We start from the raw sequence: 27916 nt of genomic DNA on the forward strand, positions 1-27916 counted from the left end.
TACACAGAAGTCAATATAAAGATAACTGTTGATTTCATAAAACATCTACAAAGAATGAAGTCCTTTCTCAAAACCAATTTCCTCGCAAGCCTCATTTTGCAGGCATGCACTCTCTGGACATCAGCTTCCCCAGCCTTCTGTCAGGTCCTTAATGTGCCCTGCAGCCTCCATTGCACATGCTGCTCCTACTGGAACACTCTTCAGATAGCAGCTAACGCACACTTCCTTGGGGAAGCCCTTCCTACCTGACCAGATCATGCTCTCTGACAACTACCATTCTTTTCTAGAAAGCAGAGACCCCGTGTTTTTGCTCACCATTGTATCCCCAGGGCCTGTCACAGAGCCTGGCATGTTGTAAGTGCTCAATAAATATTTGTTGAATGGATGAATGAATACAACATTCCCTATGACCCTAACATTTTCAAAATTACGATCTAAACTGAATACTAGTCAACTTGCCAAAATATAACCAAGCTATTTCTTTATCACAAGTGATTAAACTACCTCCCTAAAGGCTAAGGACAATAAGAAAATAGTTAGCTAGCTCCCAAGGCAATCTTTTTATACTTGTTTTATTATGAAAATATAACACATTTTCAATAACTTTTAGCTTCACAATAAACACAAAAAATTTATTTCCCAGAACTCTAAGATTCTGACAAGCCAAATGATTCTCAAGTCAAACTGTGGGTTATTAAGCTGAAAGAATATACTGTATGAATGTGAAGTTTAATGAGGACATTCAGGTAATGAAGAAGCAGTGAGAGCTTCAGGACAGAGGGACAACCATCAGGTCATATATTTCCAAATGTGTGTTTATAAGAAATATATGAAAATGCCCAGCACAGGAATACTTTCTGTTGCTAAGAAATACTGAACACTGATGACTAAATTGTCTCTCTTACAAAGGTCAACAACAATCATCTCATTTATCAGTGCAATTCCTTTAATTATTCAGTCTTAAAACCTTTACATAATATACTAAGCAAAAAGGAAGACATAAATTGTGTTTAACACTCAGAAATCACTAATATATCTAATGTATACAGAGACAGAGTGGTATTTTATTGACTTCCATCAAAACTGTTTTTTTAGGATAAAGTTACAAGATCCTACCTTTAGTATTAAGATTGTGAGAACAAAATTTATTAAATTATTAAAAGTACAAAAAAATTCTATCCACACCAAAACTATCACTATGGCTAATACACAAAATATTTGAAACTCTAAATAAATTCTAACAAAGCTAAACACTAGGTTTTAGGACTATTTTATTTTTAGTTGGGAGAAATTACCCACTGCCATCTTATTCAGAATTCTGTATTACCTGATAAATTTGAGTTAGAGCCAGCACTGCAATATGTTGAAATCCCTCAGACTCAACCCTGCTTCTTATAACCCTTAGCTTCAATTTTGAACCCAACATGAACATTCAACCAGGTCACCCACTCCATTATTAGCACCAGTCCTGGGCTCAGTCCCTCCTCCACTTCAGAGAGAAATGACAAACTAAGGGAAAGACAAAGGGAAACCTTCAAACTGAGTAATGAACTCCAAAGAATGATTGTTTTTCAATGAAATAAATAAAATTTACCTTGGAGATGCTGGAATGTGAATGTGGAACATGTAAAAGATTTAGCCTAATGCCTGACATTTATTAAATACTCAAAAATTGGAACTAAATATTATTACCACTGTGCTTTAATTTTATAAATTGATTTCCTCTGATATTAATAGTGTAACATAATACATTATTTTCTAACATTCCAAATCTACAAATTAGAAAACACAAGACTCTAAAAATCCTTTAACTTTTTATTATGAAAACTTTCAAACATACACAGCAGTAGAGATAAGAGTTTAATGAACCATATCACCTGGCTCAACAATTATTGTCTCTCCGACAATTTTGTTTCATCTATAGGAAATCTATTCTTGAACAATGCAAAAGTACAGTGGATTGAGATACCCTTTTAAAAGTGTACCCAACATGTTGACCACACAGAAATGATGGGTTTCATGCAAAAACTTTATTTTTGTCTCTTACTGGTCTATTAAACCTGTTCAGCAGTAAACTAACCTCTGCCTTAGAGAAAAAAACTCAAGTAATCCTCATGACTTTCTGGTCCCTAATAAGTAACAGAAAATCATATGATCACTTGAAATGGTAAGTCTCAGTTCAGTAATTTAAAATAACTAGTCTCAGACAGGCAACTGGGGAAATTTGAATACGGACTATACATTATATAACTTTATTGTACCGATGGTAAATCTTGGGTGTGATAATGGCATTGTGTAGGAGAATATCTTAATTTTTCAGAGAGAAAAGCTAAAGTATTTAGGAGTAAAGTGTCATTTTCAAATGGTTCATCCCCATTCCACTGGCCAAAAAAGTATATCATATATATAATCTATACTCGTACCGAACGCTGTTAACTGGTAAAAGGTATGAGGTGTTTATTAGATTACTATTTCACCATTTCTGTAGGCTTAAAATTTTTCAAAATTTAAAGACTACATCCAAATAACAGTCAAAACTCCAAAGTACAGTTAACATTACATCTTATGTTCTCTTTTCAGCTAAGGCCTGCCAAGAGCTGGCCACTGTCAGTGAGGGAAGGAACAAGATCCTTCTCTTCTCACCAAGAAGTTTCTCTTCTGCCATCTTCCAAGTTTTCTGAGCCCACCAGGATCAAGGTCAGGGAGGCGAGAAGAGGTCAGGCATCATAGAACAGTTCTTATTTGTCTGCTATTGTACCAAAATGACCTAGCGTTATATGAATACGGCAGGTGTTTAAAGCTGATTTTCCTTCTTTTGGGAAGTGCATATGCATTCTTCCATGGGTATGAGCCTCCAAGTGCTAAATTCCTGCCAGGAGCAGCGCTCTCCTTTAGCTAACAGCTCCCTCCCAGTGTCCCCTCAGTTTCTGACCTCTGGCCGTATACCCCCACACAACTCTTTACTGCAGGGATCTTCTTTCCCTGGCAAAAAACTTCCTTGGGCAAGATTCCTTTTCAAATAACACCAGGTTGATATTCATATTCTGGGATACATACATACACTTCTGACCTGCTGGAAGAAAGCAGTGCAATTACTTCTCAAGCCCAGCCCTACTGCCACAGAACACTTAACGCTTTCTCAGGCATGAGTCAAGCATCAGTCCCTTGTGATCTCAGCTGAGGACCATGGACTACAGTTGACACTCCTCTCACTAGGTTTCATGAAAGATTCAGATGCCTAACTTGTGAAAGGCAGGACTAAAACACACAGCACTCCAATGACATTCCAGAAAAATTCGCCTAATGAAGTCTTTCCCTCTTTTGATATCCTCTATGTGAGTGAAGGGATTCAAAGGTCACAAAACTAGCTTTCCACAAATCTGTATATGTTACAGTACTTCCCTGGGATATAGAAGCATTTGTTGAATACTGATGCCTCAAATGAAAGTTCCACCCCTCCAGGAGGCAGGTCTTTTTTATTTTAGTGCCAGCACTAGCATCCAGCGCATCATGGCTCCTCAAGAAAAAATGTTTTTTGAAGGGATGATCTCAGCAAACGACAGTAGGTATAAATAAATGGAAGAGTATATAAAACTAAGCAATGACGGATGACTTTTAGTATCTGAAGAACTATCTGAAAATAGACTGCTCAGTCAGTGAACGTTGGGCTAAGCAAAGCACATTTGGTCCTCCCCAATTTATACACCTAGATATAGGCCTATGAGAACCTAAAAGGGCAACCAAACACCCAAGTATTCCTCTTCTGTTCTACCATGATACCCATCTCCGCACTTACTCATGGCATACAGAAAATATCCATGTGTCCACCATTTGTATACAGGTCACTGAGGGCTTAGCTGGTTCACCCTTGCACCATAAATAGTGCCTGTCCTCAATAAAAAATCATGTTGACCAACACAGGTTAAATTAAAGGACTCTCATAAAAGAAGACAGAAAGATACGGATTACATCAGAGGATGAGTAATTGCCCACAGCAGTCCTCCAACTTTACTGGGTGAACACTATTTAGATGAAATAATGGCCCCTTTCTTTCTTTCTGTTCCCTACTCTAAAACTATAGCCATGCAAAAAGATCTATTTGGGGGGCAGCATGATGCCTGCAGCAGGTAGTACACTCTCACATATCTGCTTATTCACTCAACAAGCCACACTGGAGATCTAATACTTTAAGGTACCCTAAAGGCTTTCTATTTTAAAGATTTCTTATGTAAATGTTCAATAAATATTTACAGAACATTAACTATGTGCCATGCTCTGGGCTAGTGAGGCACTATGGGAGGATCAACGATGAGTAAAGCAGTCAATGAGCTTACAATTTAATAAGAAGGATGTGACAAATATTTAAAGGACTGTAATATCCTAGTAAGAAAAGCACCACCATAAAGAAATGAGAGACTCTGAAAAATGATTAGGATTTTAAAAGGGAGAAGTGAAGAAGGGTTTTCAGCAAAGGAAAGAGTATTATCAAAGAAAGGGAGGTAAATATAGAAATACTGACCAGGACCCTGGAGTACTTGTTAGGTATAAAAAAAGGAGAAAATAAAGGTAGAAAAAGTAGACTAAAGCCTAACTGGAGAGGGCCTTAGGTGCCAAGGTTAAATATTAAAATGCCCTTTCATGAGTAACAAGAACAACAAAAAATAAATTAAAAATAAAACAGTTTCAAGGACATGGTAATGGAAAGGATTTAGAGGGCCTAAACAATTTCAAAAAAGAACAAAGTTAGACAACTTATACCACTTATTTCAAGACTTAGTATTAAACAGTGTGTTGTTGGCAGGATAGACATATAGATCAATACATAATAGAGTCTAGGAAAAGATTCACAAATATATGATTAGTTGATTTTTAATAAAAGTTTCAAGATAACTCGAAGGAGAAAAGACAGTTTTTTCCACAAGTGATCCTTGGAAAACTCGATATGGAAAAGAATGGACCTTGATCCTTACCTCACACTCTACACAAAAATTAATTCAAAATGGACCAGAGACTGAATGTAAAAGGTAAAACTATAAAACTTCTAGAAGAAAACACAGGATAAAATCTTTACAATCTAGAATTAATCAATGATTTCTTAGAAAGAACCAAAAAAGGAAGGGAGGGAGGGAGGGAGGAGAAAACACTGATAAAATGGATTTATTCAAAAATTGAAACTTCTGCTCTTCGAAAGATGAAATTAATGAAAGAAAAAGGACAATCTACAGACCAGGAGAAAACGTTTGACAAAGGACTTGTATCCAGATACATAAAGAACTCTTAAAACTGAATGACAAGAAAACAAACAATCCAATTTTTTAAAATGGCCAAAAGATTTGAACAGATACTTCAGAGAAAAAGATAAACAAATGGTCAATAAATACATGAAAAGATCAATGTCACTGGTAAACAAAGAAATGCAAATTAAAACCACAATGAGATACCACCACACCACACCCACTAGAATGTCAGAATTTAAAAGAATGATAACATCAAGTGCTGGCCAGAATGTGGAGCAACTAGAACTTTCATACATTTGGGGAGAATATGGTACAATCACTTTGAAAACAGTTTGGCAGTTTTTTATGAAGTTAAACATACACTTATCAAATGTCACTACAATTCTACCCCTGGGTATCTAACCTAGAAAAATTAAAGCATAAGATACAAAGACTTGAACATGAGCATTCATGGTAACTTATTCCTTACAGGCAAAACAGAAACACCCCAAATGCCCACGATCAGGTAAGTGGATAAGCAAGTTGTGGCACATTTATACAATGAACACTACTCTGCAGTGAAAAGGACCTAATTACTAAGACATACAATAACATAGGAAGAAGCTTCAAAAACATCATGCTGAAAAGAGTACATAGTATGTGATTTTATTTATATGAAAATTTAGAGCAGGGAAAACTAGTGACAAAAATCAGATTACTAGTTGCCTGGAAATGAGCATGAGGGAGGGAGGGAGAAGTGACTGCAAAAGGACACAAGGGAACTTTTTGAGGTGATGGAAATATTCTATACCTTGACCGCAATAGTAGTTACATAGGTGTATATATCTATCAAAATTCATTGAACACTACATTTAAAGTGCCTTTTATTTTATGTCAATTACACCCCCCAATACATTTGATTTAAAAATTTAAAAGGAAAAGTAATATTCAGACATTTGGAAATAGCATCATTGCCCAAAGACACCAATAAGGGTACATCAGGTTTTACTACAGGTTTAACCCCCATATAATAAATGTTTATTGTCTTTTATTTATTCAATAATTATGTATTCAAGTACGAACTATGTGCCAAGAATGATTCTAAATGGGGTGGTACAGTAGTAAACAAAACAAAATCCCCTGCCCTCATCAAGCTTTCATCCTAAAAAGAAAAGACTGACTATAAAAAAAGTAAAAGTAAAATATACAATTAGTTTAGGAAAGTGCTAACCAGAAAAATAAAGCTACTGGAAGGAGGGGGATGTTTTAAATGAAATGGTCAAGGAAGGTCTCACTAGGAATGTACCATTTCAATAAAGACCCAAGAAAAGTTAGGGAATAAGCTAAGCAGTTATCTAGGGGGAAGAGCATTCCAGGCAAAGGGAAGAACAAGTGCAAAGGCCCTGAGGCCAGCTATTCTGGGAACAATAGTCAGGTTGTGAATGGGGGGTAGTCAACACAGTCAAAGGATGAGATTGCAGATGGGGCAAGATCATGTAGAGCCTTATAGGCTACTACAAAGACTTTAGTTTTTACAGTGAATGAGAAAGGAAACAACTGAAGTTTTGAATTGAACAAAGACAAGATTTGATGTATGTTTTAATTGTGATTATTTTGGCTACTGCACTGAGACTAGACTGAAGTGCTGGGTTACACATTGAGCTGAGGATTGTAAGAGGAAGCTAGGAGACCAGTTAGGAGACTATTAAAATAATCCAAGTAGGGACTTCCCTGGTGGTCCAGTGGTTAAGACTCTACTGCAGAGGGTACAGGTTTGATCCCTAGTCGGGGAACTAAGATCCTGCATGCCACTCAGCGCAGCTAAAAAAAAAAAAATGCAAGTAAGAGATGATTATAGGTTGATGAGGCAGTAGTGGAGGTGGTGAGAGGTGGTCAGATTCAAATTCTAGATGTATTCTGATGAAGAGTCAACATGAACTACTGACAGATGAAGTGCAGATATAAGACAGAAGAGTCAGAGATGACTCCAAGGTTTCTGGTCAGAGTAACATGGGTGGAATTGTCATTAACTTAGATGAGGAAGACTAAAGATGAAACAAGTTTGGGCAAAAAGATCAATTCAGTTTTGAGTATTTTAAATACCTTTAACTAACCATATGGAGGTACCACAAGACAATTGGGTATGTGTCTGGAGTTCACAGAAAAAAAGCTCTTACAATTTTTTTTTTTTTGCAAAGTTAATCACTGGGTATCACACTGTGTGTGTGTGCGTGTGTGTGTGTGTGTGCGTGTGTGTGTAAAACTTTGAGGAAATAATCCATACTTGAATTTAATATATTAGGGCCTCAGCACTAATGGATTGTGTGTTTTCTGATTTACATAAATCCATACAAGTCTGTTAGGCACTTCACACCTTTATTTTTACTTTCACATCTGAAGTACAGCAATATGGATAGATAAGGTGTGTATTTAAGATAACAACGTGAACAGACACATTCCTGGAGCTATAGCTATTTAAAAGTGACACTAGCATCAAGATACTCATTCTGGGAAGGCTTTAAAAAACGATCACTTGTTATGAAACTAATTGTACTGCCAAATGCTCAAGATCATATGTAAAAATCATCATCTCTACATTTTACTGTTTTAAATCAAGGAAAGTAATAGACTTTGTGATCAGACTTAGAAGTTTGGTTTTGATGCTCATAACCATCTAGGTTCTAACGTGAATAACGTTTCCACACTATATCTCATAAAGGAATATACTTTGTGCATTACTAACAAAATGCAAAATGGCATGTAAAAAAAATCAAACTTCAACTGGAATTGCAACATGGGCAAACACGTTTAACTGGTGATGGAAACCATTTCTTAAAAAGTAAAATGTTCAGTGTGGATAAGTATTATTTCCTCCCAGCCATCTGTTCATTCCCAATCCCCTGCCTTTGACTCTTCCCTCACGCCAGAATGCCCCTCTTCCCAGCTCTTACCATTCTCTTCCTTCAAGGCCCAGCCCAAACTCTGCCTCCTCCACAAAACCTGCCCTGAACCCCAGGGGTATTCACTTCTTTCCACATTCCCACAGCATTGCCACTTACAGGTCTAGAGCACCTATGTTGCTCTGTCATGGATTAAGTTTACCTATCTACACTAAAGTGGAAACCCCCTGAGGACAGAAAATCTTCCTCATCTTTGCCTGCCCTAAAAAGATGAAAATCTTCCTCATCTTTGCCTACCTACAATCTGATGTGTACCTTACACATCAGATTGTAGGTACTTACTAAAGGTTTGTTCAATGAAATTAAAATCCTATTAAACTAAGAAAATGATCAAATACAATGAACTCAATGGGATATATGCTCTAATTTCCTTTCATCACTTCAAATATACTCCTCTGGATTCACCTCCCCATCTCTCCATAACATCCCAGATAAAAATCCTGCTGCTTCTCAGTCATTTTCAAGTGCTGCAAAATATAACCTAGTCCAATTTATACCTTCAGTTTCATATCTTATTCAAACAGTACCCACGCACCCTGCCTCAGCCCAGGACAGCCAAGAGAAAGAACAGAATCAGTTTCTTTCAAAATCCTTGCTGGCTCTTTCACTTTTCTCCACTTCCTTTTTCACTTCGTCGTTCCTCCAGATCAGGATAGGCAGAGGAAGAGGGACAAGTGTCCCATGTGCCTACTTCCATGGAGGTTTACTCGACAGCCATGAAACAGGATGATCTGTTATACTTGTGTAATTACTGATAGCTACCTCCTCTCATTCTCAAAGCCCAGCTTGGACAGTACATTTCAGGTCTTCCCAGCAGGGCCGCCTTAAGTTACAGCAAGCAAAGAGGCTGGACCCTCCACGCTGAATAATTCCCTGGTGTGCGGGATGCACTCTCAGGCTGACCTCTTACTATCCCTCCCAAAATTCCCTCACAGGGCAAGCAGCCCTCCTTGGCAGGATCCATTAAGATTACTCAAGCCTGGTTACTTCCCATGGCATCCACTTGGTCCACAAAAAAAAACTTATGCCTTCTTACTACGCTAGATGCAAACGTCAACTCTTTCCACTACTGCTCTCTCACTCAACATGCCATCTCACTGGCTTCCATCACTCTCCTCCCCTCCAGAAACGAGTCAGTTCAGGAACGCCCCCAAACTCTAGGAAACGTATGCCATGCTCTCTCAAGAACTCTTTGCAAGTTGCCATTGCAGTACCAAGAAACACGATTCTGTAGCTGATTAAACATCCAAACAAGAAATTAAATACCAATCTACCCTCCTGGAAGACATAGCCAAAATCCTGGACTGGAAATAAAAGGTCCTTTTGGAAAGAAACAGGGAAATGTCACAGAACTAACTCTCCACTAGATTAACAATTCTTCACTTGAATGACAGTTTTTAAACTCCTCTTCTGATTTCACTTATGTATGCGAAGTGGATGCTGCAATCCTGTTCTCCTTAACTAAGCCCCACATTCCTCTTTAGAATATAAGGATGCTTACTACCCTTTATTTTCAGCGTTGGAGCTTCAGCTGAAATCCTGAAACAAAGAAGTCTTAGTCATCATCCTATCATCTTATGATAGGTGTGATTCCCCTGCATTACATGTACTGCTTACCTATAATAAGAGACCCTTCATTTTAAGCAACTCAGTGTGAAATAAAAATTTACCAAAAAAGGGGAGTGGGGAGCTACTGACTAAACATCAAGGGAAGGAAAAAAAGGAGATTCCTCATTTGGTCAAACAAATTATATCTTAGTAGATTAGTATGTTATTTATCCTCAAACACTTCATTTAATTATATATACATTCAGTGAAGAGTCACTGCACAAAATGGAGAATTCCCACTTTAAAATTCAGATTAAAATATATGGTATCTACAACTAAACATTCTGTACAACAATATACAACATTATAAATCAACTACACTCCAATATAAAATAAAAACATGTTTTTAATTCTGTACAATAGTACAAGGTAATAACAAATCAACTCTATTCTACTGATATCCTTACTCTAGCACCCTTGTCAATCCAAAAAAGGAGTGCTCATCTATGATCTTATCACCTATCACATTTACCATCTCATTCTCTCTTTTGCAATCCACTCATTTCCTGACGTCTACAATAGCCTCAATATCTCCATTCACAAAGTTACCTCCCACTCGCCTCAAGGAAAAGCAGCTTTAACCAGGGACTATGACGTTAGGGGAAAAGGAAATGGGAAAAGAATCCACCTAAATAGTCACTGCTCTACTAAAATAATCACAGGAATGTATGCCTACTACATCTTACCTTACAGTAATCTTTCTTCAAAAGTCTTTTCTGGAGTCTATGAAAGTCAGGTTCACTGTCTTTCTTATGTCCTATAAATATGACTAAAGAAGTCCTATGTAAAACATAGTTTGGAGATAAAAAGATGTAATTGATGAATTCTCAGGACCCTATAAATCCCAATGTTTCGTCATCTCAAAAATCAATTCATAAGACCTCACCACGTGGCAGGATGAGGGAAGATAAAACAAAATAGTCTTCTGACCGTTGACAGAAAACTAGTTTTAAATACCTGGATTTTGGACTTCGCTGGTGGTGCAGTGGTTAAGAATCCGCCTGCCAATGCAGGAGACACGGGTTCGAGCCCTGGTCCGGGAAGATCCCACATGCCGCGGAGCACCTAAGCCCGTGCACCACAACTACTGAGCCTGCGCTCTAGAGCCCTCTAGCCACAACTACTGAAGCCCACGCGCCTACATCCCGGGCTCCGCAACAGAGAAGCCACTGCAATAAGAAGCCCACGCACCACAACGAAGAGCAGCCCCCGCTCGCTGCAACTAGAGAAGAGCCTGCATGCAGCAACGAAGACCCAACACAGCCAAAAATAAATTTTAAAAACTGGATTTTCTTCTTCTCCTGATTACATTCAAGTCAATTATTGGCCCAAGAACCATCTAAAAGACTAACACAGATGCTTGTCTGAAATAATGTTCTCAAATCCCAACAAACAGCACTTCCTTTCCGCAATTCACTTTTTTTCATACTCATTTCTGAGACGTCTTCTCTATTTCAGTAAGTACAGGTGAAATCAGAATAACTGTAACCTATCAAGCTATAGCTATGCATCCTTCTGTATATTTTGAAAAAAGTTTAGGAAAAAATAATAATTGCAATCTACAAAGGGATCTATCTATTGTCTCCTCCCCTTCATGGAAGGCTTCCAGAAGATGACAGTGGAATTCCTGATTTGAGTGGTCTACCAATGTTAAATCCATGTATTTCTTATTAAATATATCTTATGTATAAAGTAAAAGTGTTTTGCTGCTCTATTTAAACAAACACACACACACAATCATAGTCTTTCCTAAAATGCCTTATATTTGAAAATGGGAAAGTTTTCCAAATATTAATCACAACGATCCAAAATAAAATCTTCAGGGCAGTTCAATTATGGCACAATAAGTGAATGATAGAGCATTTTATTTCAAAATCCTTGAGTGTTAGGATCTGAACATCTATAAGAACATCCCTTTCATTCCAGATTCAACAGTTTAAGGCATTCAAATGTTACAACACACCTGTCCCTCAGTTATAGGCATTGCTTCAATGAAAAACTAGCTTAAAAACCATGAAATCAACTTCATATGACTCTGATCACTTATCTGACTTATAAATTAGATGTGTGTAACTATTCAGCAATCTGCAAATCTTCCTAGCAGGATGGCTATGTTAGTTGCACTGCACTCTGACCAAAAATGTGCAATAGTAGCAGTGGCACACTGACAAACTGATTAGTATAGGCCTTAAATAAAGATTTCAAGGTAAGTCATGAGGAAATCTTTTTCTGTTTGTAGATGAGCTGTATGAACTATATAAAATGTAATCTATGTTTTACATCCTCGGCTGCCAGAGTTTTTGTTGAACGCTAGATGAAAAAAATGTTGAAGACTCACTGAGGAAAAAAATGGGATTCAACTTTGAGAGAATCCACCCACCTCATTTCCCAGCACTGCTTTCAAATCCTCTGTAACTGGTATAAATAGATGTATGCCAAAAGCAGGGGCTCTAACCAAATAAAACAGTGACTTGGTTCAGAGAGTACTTTGCTGTTCCAGTTTTCTTGTGATTCAATAGTTCTAGAAAATACATATGTTTATTTCCAGTTCACATCTGCTTGTTAAATCATTTTAAGTGAATTTATTTAATAGGTCTGAAGACATTAATTTATTAATAGTTAGTAGTAGTTAGTATTAACTTGTAATACTATGTTCTATGCACATTAATACTGTAGAATACAATTTTCTACTTACTATTGATTTCAGTAGCCTACACAAAAGGATATTTTCCTAGAAAATTCTGGGAGCAGTAGCTTTTTGCAAATAGAAGCATATTTTAAACACTCTAGGGGAGAGCAAAATTTCAAAAATCCCCCAAACAAAACTTCCATGTGAAATCATAGTCCCTAAATTAACGTTTTTAGGTTAATTTTTTTAGGTTAAGCAGATGTTTCTCTTTACAATGTTACCCTTAGTGTAAAAAAGCCCAATACTAAAAGGTGGTAACTGTAATACATTAAAATCCATCAACAGACAGGATCTTTAAAGTCTGATTACCAAAGCAATCACCATGTGTCACTATGGAATGATAATGCATTACACATTCCCCAAGTAAAGATCAAATTTACTTGAACCACCTCCACCAAAAAAATCATTTTTATTTAGTCATGCAGTCCTTGGAATCACAGTAGGGCTCGATGCCATATTGGTGTCACATTCTGCCAGTCATCCAAAGAATATGCCAGCCTTCTTTCTCAACTTCTCTGTCTACTAGTGCATCACTGGACCCAGCAGGCAGTTCACCCAGACAATCTCAGTAACGGATTTTGGCTCTCTGTGCATAATAGATGACAATCTTTATGAAGTATCCAGTTTGTCTTATAGCTGAGAGATTTGAACCTGCTGCAGATGTCACATCTAAATTCTTGAACGGATTTGTATCAGTGTCACCTATAAAACAAGACAGTGTCACCAACAGCATTGTCCTAGAGAACATCTGTTTCAGTAATGCTAATACGCTTTCTGCATCATAAATGATAGTCATTTATTTGCCTAAAACAAGGATCAGAGCCTGTGGCCCAAAATTCAGTCCATTGCCTGTTCTTACACAGCCATGATCTAAGAATGGATTTTGTATTTTTTAATGGATGAAAAGTTTTTTTAAAAGACCAATATTTTGCGACATATGAGAATTACATGAAATTCAAATTCCAGTCTCCATAAACAAAGTTTCATTGGAACATAGCTACTCATTCATTTATGGATTTTTCTACGGCTGCTTTCACACTACAATGGCAAACTTAACAGAGACCATAATCATCCATAAAGCCTAAAATATTTACTATCGGGTGCTTTAAAAAAGAAGTTTACTGACTCCTAGCCTAGAGAATATTGAGTAGGTAGGTAATATGCCTAGTGTCTGTTGCATGAAGAACATGAGTGTAATGACCCAGTTGTTCCCCTGCCTTACTCCCATCCATTGCTTTAACAAATATTTCTTGGGCAGGTCTGTCACTCCACTACAGACAGCTAGCTATGGTCACTCTGCTTCCCACTTTGGCTCAGCCTTGCCTCAATCCAAGGGGTCAAAAAATGCCCTTGAGCAGAAAGAAGACAAGCTCAACTTCAGGTCAAATTCTAGTTCTCCCCAGTTGGCCTCGTCTGTGTGCACAGATTCTCCTGGTTCTCGATTTCGGCTTTATATCCACCATTCCCCATAACAGGCTTCCTGTATGGATACCACACTTAAAAGTCTATATTTCCTACCACAGACCCTAAGGCAGCAGGCTGAGTCACAGCATTCTTTGACTGAACTGTACCAGCTGATCACCAGTTCTACCCCTGCCCTAACAGCCACCCTGTAACGTGAATTTGTTTGGGGCCCTTGTGAACAGCTTGCATATTCCAAAACCCTCCTGGCTTCCACTGCTCTTCCTGATTATGAATGCCCCTGGAGTTCATCATTTCCTTTTACATTCAAACCTCTGGTCTATAAATCTATGAGTTCAACCTTCCCAACTGGCTTGTCGTTCTATTTCTTGAGTTCAGTTCATACAATAACCAAACATAAGAGCACAACACAACAAAACTCTATACATATGGATTTCCCAACCTAGGACTACCCATCCCTTATTTTTTTAGCAACTGCTGCAAAAGGGTATCTATCACCTGCAAGCAGTATCTAGAATGTCCCTTCTTCTTCCCTCCACCATTGCTGGTTGGCCCAAAGTTTCTACACCTGCTTCACCTGAGAGGGTTACTCACCACCCTTTCTACCCACCTGGGGTGCCTAGGATAACCTGAGTCTCTTGAGCATTGCTTCAGAATGTCTCTCTTGCTTCTATTAAAGCTTTAGCACTCCTGTTTCTATTCTAAGCGGGAAAAGGGGGTTTCTTGCCACTGTTGGACTGCAATGGAGTAATTTATTTGGCTAGACTTCTAGGAGTCAGAATATAATTCCCCAAAGAAAGATGTTAATAATCCACAGTGAGGCTCTGCCCATAGTATCAATGGCACTATGGAACCCATCTGTAATTCATATTATATTGTTGGCAAATAACTAATTCACAAACACATTCACAAGTTGTGGACTGACCATCTAGAAAATAGCTATGAAATGTCAGGAAGACTTCACAGCAGACAGATTAGCCTAGTGTAAAGACTTCAGAGAAAATGGCAGTTTATTTTCAGCAAAATGAATTTCACTACAACCCTGAAGTAGCCTGCCATGGTGAACAGCGCTTAAAACTGCATGAATAGCTCGCAACCAAAAGAGTGGTATCAAGAATGAATTCGCTGATGAAGTGACCATTAACCATGATCTCAATTCTGGGTAGCAACAATATAGGTAGCATCGATCTTAAATAAAAATGAAAATCTTCTTTAAAAACACACACAGGAACCTTCTGCCTACTTGGAGAATGACACAGAACTCCATCCAGTGACATATCATTACAACCAGGAAAAGAAACTAGAGGTATGTAGTCCATATTCCAAAGAGATACACAAAACAATAAAACTTCAGAATTTTGTTCATGTGATGAATCTAGCCACCATTCCTTAAAGAAATAGTTCTCTAACTTCTTAGTATCAGGCCTCCTTTGTGTTCTTGAAAATTGAGGACTCCCAAGAGCTTTTGTTCATATGAGCTATAATTATCAATATTTACCATATTAGAAATTAAAGGCGAAAATTTTAACTATTTATTCATTTCAAATTTTTTTAAAGCGTGATTTATAATTTTAAAATTGATATAAGAGATGCAACACAATTGAGCTGATTCTCCCATCCATGGGACATTTAGGTTGTTTCCAATTTTTCACTATTATAAAATGATGTCATAGATCTATAAATATTAACATGAAAAAAGATTTGCTCTGTAGTGTTAACAGGGAAAAAAAATCAGGTTATAAAATGGCATTTAGTTTGCTATCTTTTTTTGGTGAAAAAAATATGCAACTTTGAACAGATGTTTATCAAAGCACTTGTTTCGGTGAATTGTTAGTACCTGAAAATGCAGACATCTATCTCCCTACCTAGACTGAGTTCCTGCAGGTGGAAACTGCTTATTCACAGACACTCTGCAAGTATTTGTTGAATGAAATAGAATATTTTCCATTTCTAGAATGTGCAAGACAATGATTAAGTTCCAGTTTTGTGACAAAATATGTTCTGCTTTCCTCTGATTCATTTTAAATGTTTAATGACATTTAGTATGAAAATATATTTTATGAAAAATTACTTTATTATACAAAAAAAAGCTTAGTGATAAAAATAATACTGTTTTACAACTTTTACAAATTTCTTTCATGTCTAACTTAATAGATGACAGCTGGATTCTCATATCTGCTTCTACATTCAATCTGTTGTGATACATTGTTTTGACTGAACTACATGAAAAAAAAATAGCCCCACACAAATATGCAGTGAGAAAAAAGAAAGTATATGTTAATATCATTTTCAGATAACTGTGGATGTTCTTCTTTGATACCACACCAAAACTTGACAAGTAGGAGTTCATGGGTTAGCTGTAATATGAAATCTAATATCACATAAGCTTTTTGTATTCTGTTACTTGCTTTTTATAAGGATATTTTACCATAATTTTGTAACACTGATCACTTTGAAAATATTGGTTCATTGAGTTATATAAATATGGAAAATCTTGACATAATTAATTAATACCATAGCAAAAACTCACATTCATAATATCACCACCCATCCCATCAAAAAACTCTTTAAGTACTGGGAAGCTGACAAGAGCACAGCAGTTGACTTAAGTTTTCCAAAATTTTAATTTTCACTAGAAAGCTCAAATTTTATCATCAGCAACAAATATCGTCTATTGTTTTGCCATGAAGTGACAAGTCTCACTGTGTTCATTTTCAAGAAAATGACTGCCAAATACCTAAGTCTAAATAATCCTAGTTTGTCTGGTACTCATTCTTTCAAGTAAAAATGATGTTTCATGCAAAATACGGCTAGCTCAGCTCACAACTCAAAAGAACACATAAGGGTTTTCCTTGAGACAAACAATGTACTCTGGATATGTAGCAGAAGTGCCTTCTGCATATTTCCTATCTCATCACATAGAATATTAAAACAATGCATTCAAGGGTCAAGATTTAATAAAACTAATAATTTTTACTGCTTCATTAAGGACACTCAAGTAAAACTGGCTTTTTGAGGTTTTTTTTTTTACAGTGAATGCATGGTAGTGAACAATACAATGATTACTAGTACACCCTGGTGCCACTGCCATTTAATATCTACTAAGATAACCACAGTTTTACCCACTATTCCTTTAGTATCAGCAGGGCAAATGTAAAAACACTGGAAAAGGCAAACAGTTAGTATTACTATAAAAATAGTTTTAACCTAATGGACCCCCTGAAAGGGTCTCAGTGACCCCAAAAGGCCTGTATACCACAACTTGAGAACTACTGCTGTCTTAAAGAAACATTGAAAGCTAATGAATGATAACCTGCCATACCCAAATCCATAGTAAATATCCCCCAACATAAAAAATATATTAAATATCTGTATGAATTCTTTCATTTTGACTCAAAATTGGTCCAATCTGTTCTGAAACTGAATTAATAATAATATAAATAACAGTAGCAATTAACATTCAATGAGTTCTTACATGTATTATCTCATTTAATACTCATAATAACTCTATTAATTCTCTCACATATTCATGTTACAGATGAGGAAGCTTGAGGTCCAGAGAAGTAAAGCCACTTTTCCAAAGTCATAATAACAATTATCAGTATTTATGGATTCCAGCTTTACTCAATATTTTGCGTACCTCATCTCTTAAGTCTTAACAACCTTTTTATTATCTTTTTTTCCCTATTTAACTCTTTAAACTTTAATACACATTTTACAGATGAAAACTTTTAATCAAAAAAGTAAAGAACCCTGCCCAAGGTTACCCAAATGTTAGATCATCTATATTCAAATCCAAGTCTGTCTTACTCCAGCAAGTACACTCCACATTCTGCTTAGCTATGTGGTATATCACATATCGGTATATCCTTTGTATATAAATAGACTGATGGTTGCAAAAGTCTTACGTAGTTTTAAAAGAGAAAGAGAAAAACAAATATCGTATATTAGCGCATATATGTGGAATCTAGAAAAATGGTATAGATAAACCGGTTTGCAAGGCAGAAATAGAGACACAGATGTAGAGAACAAACGTATGGACACCAAGGGGGGGAAGGCCGGGTGCGGGTGGGCTATGAATTGGGAGATTGGGATTGACGTATATACACTAATATGTATAAAATAGATAACTAATAAGAACCTGCTGTATAGCACAGGGAACTCTACTTCACTTTTCTGTACAGTAGAAACTAACTCAACATTGTAAAACAACTCTACCCCAATAAAAAATAAAAATTAAAAAAAATAAAGACATAAAAATAAATAAATAAATAAATAAAACATATATAATAGCAAAGCAGTTATAGAAATAAAAGAAAAACAAAGTCAACTGTGCAAGACCTCTATTTGGAATAATTCTTGCTTATTTGACTATCTCTGTTATCAAATGGAACTAAACCTACTTTTTAAAATCGTGTATGATGCAGATAAATAGTTCATTAATTCACATTATTAAACACTTATCTGCACATGACAACAAATCAATACAGCTAAGATTACTCTTTAAAAAAAGCTCAATAAACTAAGCTGATATTATTCCTATATTACAGATGAGGAAACTGAAACCCAGAGAAGTAACTAACCTCCCCCAAAGACATGCTGTTCATAAATGGTACAGAGTCAAAATCAGTTTGGACTGACCCTGAAGCCTAAGCTCTTCAATCACATTGCCTGCATGTATTTAAGAAGGTCTCAGGCAGTGAACTAGAAATTGCTCACAAGGTCTGTATACAGAGCTTGCTGATATCATATCCACTCTACCCAAGGCAATCATGATATGAATCGTCTTGTATCTCAAAGACCAAGAGGTGAAAAGGAAGCTGGTGATGCTGAAAATAAAAAGCCATGTTCTGAGCTGGTTTAAGTAAAGCATCTATAGGTAATGCTAAAGAAAGAAGTAAAATTCACTTAGAGGTGTCAGATAGCACACACCTCTGCTGCTAAGATGAGCTTACCTCTGTTTAAACAAAACATACCAAAAAAAAAAACCAAAGCCTAGAGGAAAATGTCACCACAGCTACACAGACTACCTACAGATTGCACAATAACTTTCAGATGCCAGGAGCCCAGGAATGCTGCAAACCTTAGTAAATGGCAGCAGAAATCATTTTCCTAAAACACCTGAATCAATCACAAAAATTTTCATTTCAAGTTAGGATTTGCAAAGGCCAGGGGTTATGCCCCAATGTTTGTTTCTATTTCAAGGGCTTACAGTGCAAACTGCTGCTTAAATATTAAAGCCCAAGGGGGACAGGAAAAGAATCAAGGTTTATCCAGCTCAATTCACCTTCACAACTTGTTGCAACAACTTGCAGGAAAACATCTTGAGGCTGGACAGAGGAGTGTGGCTTTAATTTCAAATCAAGTGTATTCTCAAGGAGTCCCCAAACACACTTGACGTTTGACAGGAAGGTGACAAAATGGGAGGCTGTGGTGTACCTCCTAAAAGGGCAGGCAGTACAGGCGAGAGATGAGCAATTATACTTGTCACAGAATACGATATTCTGGATTCCCTCTGTGGCAAAGGAAAAAAAAAATTATAGAGCAAACTTTACCTCCTCCATCAATGATTCCCAGCATGACCAAAAAGAATCAGAATCTAGTAATGTAAAACCAGCTGACAGATATATAGAAAAAAAAAAAAATCAAGATTGAGGTCATGTCCCTTGACATGCATCATTTACACTAAGGATTCCCCCACTTATCTGAACTAATTTCATGTACCTCATTTCATTCAGATAATTGAAGTTTTCCTCTTAGAATTGTAAAGTGTTTACCTCAACATAATTAGTAAACTATCCACTTCAAAATGCCACTACAAAAATTACCTCCCCCTCCTCTCTATACATAAATGTATACTCCACTATCCTTAAAAGTATGAGATTTTGGCCTTCATGGGGAATGTAGTTCAACAGTCCTCTTTAAAAAATTAGCACAAGAAATTCTACACGAAAAGTTATGGTCATTACTTTTTTAATAAGTGTCTGCATTACTTGTTAAAGACATGGTAATTTGGGTATTCAATACATGACTACTGTTCTGAAACCAAATTAAAGGTTTAGACTACTAAAGAGTTTGATAACTTTCCTCAATACAATAACTGGGATTGTATGGAGAACAAAATCAAAGAGCTCTCTCTTTTTTATGAGCAGGCATTTAAGGGCCTTTTAATGAAAATTTACTCTTTAGTATATAATTACTAATGCACAAAAACAGGGCCATTAAATTCACTTCTTTATAGTGCCATAAAACTTCTATTTGTAAGAAATATAAAATAATATACATTTAATCAAACTCCAGAAAAACAGAAATGTGCAACACCTAACAATACATGGTGAAAATTATATACTTTTTCTTCTTAAATAAACTCTCTGCCAGATGATTAATGATGCTATTTTGTATGTGGATATGCTTATAATTTAAAATATACAGACCCCCTAGTACTTATGATGGCAATGAAATGTCTGAACTTCTTGTATGAATTCTCAATTTCTATATGAAAATTGGTTTCCCATACTGATAACATACTATTGATTATATCCAATCAGTATTTATTTATCACCTGTTATGTGCCAGGTACTGTACTAAGTGCTGACACCGACAGGAACAGCACAAATTCGGTCCCAACACTTGGGGTACACACAATCTAGAAAGAAAGACAGATAATGAACAAATGTGCTATGGGAAAGTATAACAGATACTTGGTCAAATGAAAGCTCAAAACTGAGAGAAAACCTGGGTAGAAAATCAAACACCTGAAAATAATTAGTTACCACTGAAATTGGATAAAAATCACCCAGTAAGTAACTCGGCGATGAAGGCAGAGAACCAAGAGCAGGGTAGTCAGGAAGGGGATCTACGTAATGACTGGATGACCAGGGTGTCCTAGCGTCAGATGCAAATGAAAGTTGACCCTCAAAAAAAGCTGAAATTATAACACCCAAAGAGCCCAGCTCTCAGCTGTCCTGTTCTCAGTATCTGAGAAGTCAATCCAGTGAGTGTGAGTCTGAGAAGCAGTATCAAAGTATCTTGACTCTGCTAGTTCTGCCCCAGTTGAACTAGGACCCCACCGTCCACCATGGACAAGACCAGGTCCAAGTTCCCTGAGGGGAGGGAGGATGGCGAGGAGAGGGAGAGTTCTTGGGCAGGCTCAAGACAAGGTTCCAGGTCCACAAGGGATCTGGAATACAAAAAGGAATAATAAAAGAAATATATCAACTCTATGGATTATTTTATGCTAAGGAAATACTGCAGAACTGCTTTACTTTTAAAAATAAATACTCAAAAAAACTGTAATCTTGAGTTTAAATGACTTAAGTGTGACCTTCAAGTGGAGAAAACGACTAGACATTCTCACTAATTCTTATCAATTTTCTGATTCTATAACCTAATTCCATCTAAATCTATATTAATATATTCTAGATGCTTCACACATACTTCCCTAAAATGTTTATGCCATGTATTTCAAGACTCCTGATGAGTGAAAGCATTTTTCAAAATGAGAATCTCATTTTGAAACTCAGTCAAAGTGAGTACATGCCAAGGACATAATAAGACACCATACCTCTGTGAGCAATGGATGCTGAGGGCACCAGAGTAATTCCAGATCCCACCTCCTGAAGAGGCTGGGGATCTTAAGGTATTTTCAGTCTTAAAAATCAATTCAAGAAGTGGGTGGAAAAGACAGAACAGGGAGTGGGTGGGCCAGGTAGCCTGGGACTGACACAGGAACCAGCAATGATAGATATGAAATTATTTGCTCCCTACAAATTAAGCACTATCATACTCTACTGTACAATTGTTTTCAGTAATAGTGTCAGGAGGGGAAAAAAAAAAATGCATGTAGTCCAAAGATGATGTCCCTATGAAAACTATTATTCATATAACTCAACATACTCAAATAGGAATCACACTATGGAAACAGCCCTGCATTTGCCCAAACATTACTTGCCAAGGCTATTCAAAGGGCGGAGTGGTGGTACTTTCCAAAAGAAACGCTTGAAAAATCTCCTCAGTAATTTTTTTTAATAAACAAAGCACACTATAATAATCTATTAAAGAAAGAGAATATAAGCCTAAGGGAAAAAGAAAATACAGTAAGGTTTGTTTGGTTTGGGGTTTGTTTGTTTGTTTGTTTTCAGTATCACCACCATGAAGCACAAGGCATCAGCCAAAACTGTTTAAAATATCATTTCAGGACAGCTTACCACAGGAGTCTGAACTCCAAAAGTCATGTTGCTTCCAGAAGTCTATGTACTGAAAAATATATCTTTATAAAGTGAAACCAAGGCCTTAAAATGTCGCGTACAGTAACAATTAGGGTCATTCAATTCACGTTCTCAAACTTTGCTCCCGTGGAAAATTTGTATTATTTTAGCTCAACTGAGGTGTCCTATCAAAAAATTTAAATAATGGTGTCCTTTCCCAATTTCACAGTGGGTAATGCATGTTAAAGAAAAAAATTCTCAATGTTAAACTCTTGCCTCAATTTATCTAAAATACTAGATACCTGCTACCTCTTTCAATATTGGAATTCAGCCTAACAGAGTATCTATTCAACACAAAAACGGAAATGAGGTATTTCAAGTTTATCATATCATGATTCATGACTTCCAAGCACTCTGCTACCTTCTTAAATTCGATTAAGCCCAACAAAACCACAGGCATTACAAAGTACACTTCGCTTGACATGAAGCATACAAAGATGAATAAAACACAGCCCACCTCACATGAAGCCGCACCAGGGAAAATGCACACAAGCCAAAAAGTATCTACTAAACACCTGCAGTAAACACTGGAGTGGGAGATGCAAAGAATTCACCCTACCCCAGCAAGGACCTGGGGACTTCTGCATTGAGGACCACTAACAAAAGGGATGCTGAGGATGCTGGAATTCGATGACTACATGTGTATAGGACCTTTCTTCCTAATTAATATCAAGGTTACATACACCATAACCCTAGGACTCTTGCAATGCCAGTCTCCTGGAATTCACACAGACTATCTGAATCAAGAATATGAATAAACATTCTCGAAGTGAAAATCGTTACTAAATTCAAACAAACTGGAAAGTACTGTTTCAACTGATAAAATGTAAAGATTGCCTAAATATAATTTGTATCATTTGATCTAATGACTCCAAATCACAAACTAAGGCATATACTTAAAACACCGGGAAAAAATTCAAAGTTAGTAATTACTTGGCTTTTTTTTTTTTAAGACATCAAAATCAAAACAAATTTTGGTACAAAAATATCCATTGGGGAGGTATGAATTATCTACCTAAGTGTTCGGTTAAGTCAACTAGTTTATTCAGTTCATGTTAAATCTCTTCAGGAAACTTGGATTATTTTCACTCTGCAAAATAATAGGGTTGCAATAAATTAATTATTAATAATAATTAACAATTAAGTGCTTAAGTTCCTCACAAACAGAAAATTCTGTACTTCGGCAGTCTGTCAGATTAAGACGTCAACACGGTTTCAAAACAGGAGTAAAAAAGCCTTAACTTCTCAAATTGGTAATGCTATAAAATTCAGTTTCCTACCTTACCTCAGTATCACGGTTCACATTTTACCTAACCAGTTTTCAAGTTCGTCAAAGAAAGTTTCATGACTCAAAGGGTACTCCTCCCACCCTCAATACTAAAACTGTTTCTTAAATACAAGATCCTAAGGAAAATATATAATGAAATATATAATATATAATGAAAGGCAGTGAGCTGTGACTCTATTCCACATCAAACCTGGAATGCACTAATTAAAATTCAATATTACACTTGGTATGTGGGTTCCTACATGAAACTCCTGCCATGCTCTAGCTTCAGGTTAAACAGGTTAATCGAATCCAATAAAATGGCTCTATTGAATTATACTGGATTTCTTTTCAGCAGCTCCTTTACCTGACCATTCTGTTGAGCTTTAAAATCAACTTCAGGGGTAGCACCCAATAACCAAGGAGAGCCACGGCTCACGGGGGCTGCATTCTGCAACCCACCTCGTGTGGAAAATCACCGTCAACGCACGTTTTCCATTTCAAACTGTGATACAGGTGGAGGAAAAAGTGTAAAGCCTTCTCTTTGAACCTCCCATCACACTGCCTCCAGGCGCTAACTTAAGAATTATCTCAAAGACAATGTAATGCAGTACAGTTCTCAGAAGACTCTAAAAGTTGCCTTTGCCAGAGAGGGGAGACCAAAAAAAAACTCCCTCGAGACTAAAGGTTAAATTAACGTAGTATTTCAACCTCGCTGTTGGGTACACGGCTGGATTTACAGGACAAATTCAGAGAACGTTTCCTCCCCAAACAGACTGCCTGGGTCCCGATTAAAATAAGTATATGCAGGATCATCAGAGGAGGGAAGGGGGCGGGGAGAGCGCAAAGTGAGTGAGGTCTTTAGCCTCCGCTGACTAAGGGGCTGCTGAAGTCAGGAGAGTTAGGGCGATAATGGGGCCAGGCGCAAAGGGTCCTTCAGGAAGACCTGGCGGCGCGCGTCGCGAGGGACCACTGGCCCGGCAGTCTCGTGGTCGGCAAGGAGGCCCCTCCGCTCCTCGGGCCAAGGCCGGGAGCCCGGCCCCCCTCCTCCCCGCGAGAAGGCGACGCGCCCCCAGCCACCCTCACCGGCCGCGCGACGAGGCGGCTGCGGCGCGCTGGCTGCGGGAAGCCGGCCCGCAAGGCGCGCAGAACCCAAGAAAAGGAAGTCAGAAAATGGCCAGCACGCAGCAAGACTGAGACACAGCAGCCGGGGTGCCCGGCTCAGGGCGCGGGGTGGACGGAAGCCCCGTGAGCGCAGCGCGTGCGCCCGGGAAGCGCGCCGTCCGCGCGGCCCTCAGCTCCGCCCCCCGGCTCCCCGCGCCGCCGCCGCCGCAGCCCCTCTGGGAACTCCAAGCCGCGCGGCCCCGCGAGGCGGGCGCCAAGGAGGGGAGGGGCCGCGCTCCCCGCCTCCCCGCCGGCCCGCGCGGCTCCCCAGCCCGGAGCCTACTCACCTCCTCCTCCTCCTCCTCCTCCTAGTCTCTCCCTCCTGGCCACCAGCGCGGCCCAGCCGGCGACGCGCTGACGCCGTGCCCCTCCCCCGCGGCCGCCGCCGCCGCCGCCGCCGCCGCCGCCCGCCCGGCCCGCGGCCGCAGCGGCCTCGGGACACGTCAGGCGCAGGCCCCGCCTCCCGGCCCGCCCACGCGCTCACCACTCCGCCCCCTGCCCGGCCAGGTTGTTGCGGGTCCCTAACTCAGCAGACGCTCCCGCTTTCGCCAGCCGCGCCACCTCGGCTCTCGACCCCCGAGCCTCTCCTCACCTGCCCACTGCCCTAGGGCCTCACTTCTCCTCCCACCTCCCCGCGCGCCCTTCCCCATCTCTGGTCAGCACCCGTGTCTTTCCCTTAAGCTTGTTTATACTCTTTTCCCTAATCCCTAGTCTGGTTGTAAGCTTGCATTGGTGCCTTCTCCTTCCTTCTAGATCTTCGCTGCTCACTAGGTCAGCCTCGGTTTCCTCCTGCAGTTTTCCCGCCGGTCCCTTCTCTCCCCGGTCTCCGTTCCCCTCCCTGGCCTGCTGGAGCCACGTACCCGGCTTCTTCCCTGCCACTGCTACCTGCTGTGCAGCTCGCACCTCCTAGGCACCTGCTTGGCCAACGCGTCCTAATTTCCCTCCCCCAGGTCCCCTCAGAACCCCCTGGACAGGCTCGTTCCTTCCTTTACCTACATTTTGAGCGTCCTTTCTGTTCTCACTACTCCAAATACTTCATATGCAGTTTGGGAGTTAATGGTACGTGCGCAGCCCCACTCGCCTCAAGAGAGTCACTCAAGTAGTTAAAAATCACAAAGCAGAGCAATAGCAGTGGTGACAATCTTTGACTTTCATCGTTCCCATCCATACTTTCTCTGAGATAAAATGTCAATTGACACAATTTCTATTGGGTCTTACAGTGCACAAATTTTGCCTGTTTTTTCCCTGCAACCTAATCTCACTTCAGTTCTTTTATTTATAAAATTCATAGTCTGTAGAAAGAGCACCAGGATCTTTTAGGTCTCTCGTTTTCTTACCTGTAAAAGGAGGAATTTGTTTCTTCGACATTTAAGTTTCTGTGATTCCGAATCAAAGGATTTTGTATTTGGAAGGAGCTTGTGGGTTAAATGAGTCAGAAGAAGGCAAAACATGCAAATGTAACTAGAAGTCTGGTAAACTTCATTTTTAAAACTGCAACTTGGAAGAGTTAGGTTGTGATGTGGAAATGAGTTGAGAGACATACCAAAATAAGGGAAACTGATCAGGCCTTTAAAGTTACATCCACAAGTTGCTTTAAATTATGTGAGTAAACATATTATCCTTAGATTGAAGAATTAAAACTATCTTCCATTCTAAACAAATTCCAGGCTCTATGAAGACTATAAAATGATCAATTCACCATTAGTAAAAAAGGATTCAATTATAAAATCCATATTTTAAATTGGAAATTAACCATGTAGATTAAGGGAGGCTTTTTTTTTTTTTTAATTTTATTTATTTATTTATTTTTGGCCGTATTGGGTCTTCATTGCTGCGCAGGCTTTCTCTAGCTTCAGTGAGCCGGGGCTATTCTTTGTTGCGGTGCGCGGGCTGCTCATTGTGGTGGCTTCTCTTGATGCGGAGCACGGGCTCTAGGTGCACGGGCTTCGGTATTCGTGGAGCACGGGCTTTGTTGCTCCACGGCATGTGGGATCTTCCTGGACCAGGGCTCGAACCCATGTCTCCTGCATTGGCAGGCGGATTCTTAACCATGGCAGGCGGATTCTTAACCATTGCACCACCAGGGAAGTCCCAAGGGAAGCCTTCTTAAAGGACAACAAAGGAAATGTAGAATTTGGATTTGTTTATAGGGAAAAGGTAAAGGAAATTGCTTGAACAAAGGCATTGGGGAAAAAAATGAGCAAGCTAACAATGGGGAAAAGGTATGAGATCAGATGACTTAAAACAGAAGTTTCACTTAGAAACAATAGAAAACAAAGCTGAAATGATAGGGTAGAAGACCTGAATTTGAGCCTGACAAATTTAGATCTGATCTAATGGAAGATCATTTTGAATTTGGCAGAGGGGGTGGTGAAAATGAGACAGGAGACCATAACCTTGTCAGGTTCTGAAGTAGCAAGTGGGATTTTAAAAGAAATGGTAGACATAAATGCCACTAAGGAAATGACTTGCGTTTAGTGGTTATATATAAGGAATCAAAGATCAGTAAGCAGTCCAAGATGACTTTAAGTTTGTGGCAAGTCAACAACAGTATACATAGACCTTAGCACCTTAGAGTTGGAAGATGATCGGCCCTCAATGGTACAGACTCTCAATTGCTAGAGAAGGAAGCACAAAACTTCCCAAGGTATACCTTCCTATTCATCACATCCTCATTCCAGAAAACTTTAGTTTGCTGCTCAAATCAAATTAGAAGTTAAGAAAAAATCTCTTACCCTGTCATGGGCTCTTTGCTGGTGTTTTATGGTCGACCTATTTTTACTTCCGTTTCAGCCCCACTGATGTAAAAGTGCTCGGTTGTGCAGCATATAATGTTACAGCTGGAAATAAATCAATAAGTGTTAAATACATACCAAATGCTGTTCGGCACTCTGCTAGGCCTGGAGGGCTGGAAAAGTATAAAAAGGGCCTCTACCTTTCATAAGCTTATAATCTGGTTGGAGATAAAATGTCAACACACTTGACACAACAGAGAATACATTCCATGGATGGTGAGAACAACCTGGGTGGACTGTAAAGTGTGCTTGTATAGAAATAGTGGGAAACAGAGTTGAATGAATTGGAAATGATATGATGGATACTGTTCATAATTTAACAAATTTTCATTAACCTTTAAGCATGTTCTAAGTTCTGGAGGTAAAGCAGTAAAATAAAAAGTTCCTGCTCTCATGGAGCTTCCATTCCATTTAGGAGAGACAGAGAGGAACAAATAAATACACAATTATCAAACAGTAATAATCGTTCCAAAGAAAATAAAATGTGAGACATCAAAATAAGTGTATGGAAAGTAGGTAAGATGTTTC

General features: G+C 38.5%; 1 protein-coding gene across 2 annotated transcripts in view; it reads right to left on the reverse strand.

Moving 5' to 3' along the window:
* The window catches only part of GTDC1 (glycosyltransferase like domain containing 1), a 377323-nt gene extending 352359 nt beyond the window's left edge, over nt 1-24964 (reverse strand). For both annotated transcript variants that reach the window (XM_036858347.1, XM_036858348.1), the window contains exon 1: nt 24881-24964. The gene's annotated coding sequence lies outside the window, so the exon portion shown is untranslated. The remainder of the gene's footprint in view (nt 1-24880) is intronic.
* Between the last annotated feature and the right edge of the window lie 2952 nt (nt 24965-27916).

The sequence above is a fragment of the Balaenoptera musculus genome, chromosome 7 (genome assembly GCF_009873245.2).
Source record: "Balaenoptera musculus isolate JJ_BM4_2016_0621 chromosome 7, mBalMus1.pri.v3, whole genome shotgun sequence".
Classification (NCBI taxonomy): Eukaryota; Metazoa; Chordata; class Mammalia; order Artiodactyla; family Balaenopteridae; genus Balaenoptera; species Balaenoptera musculus.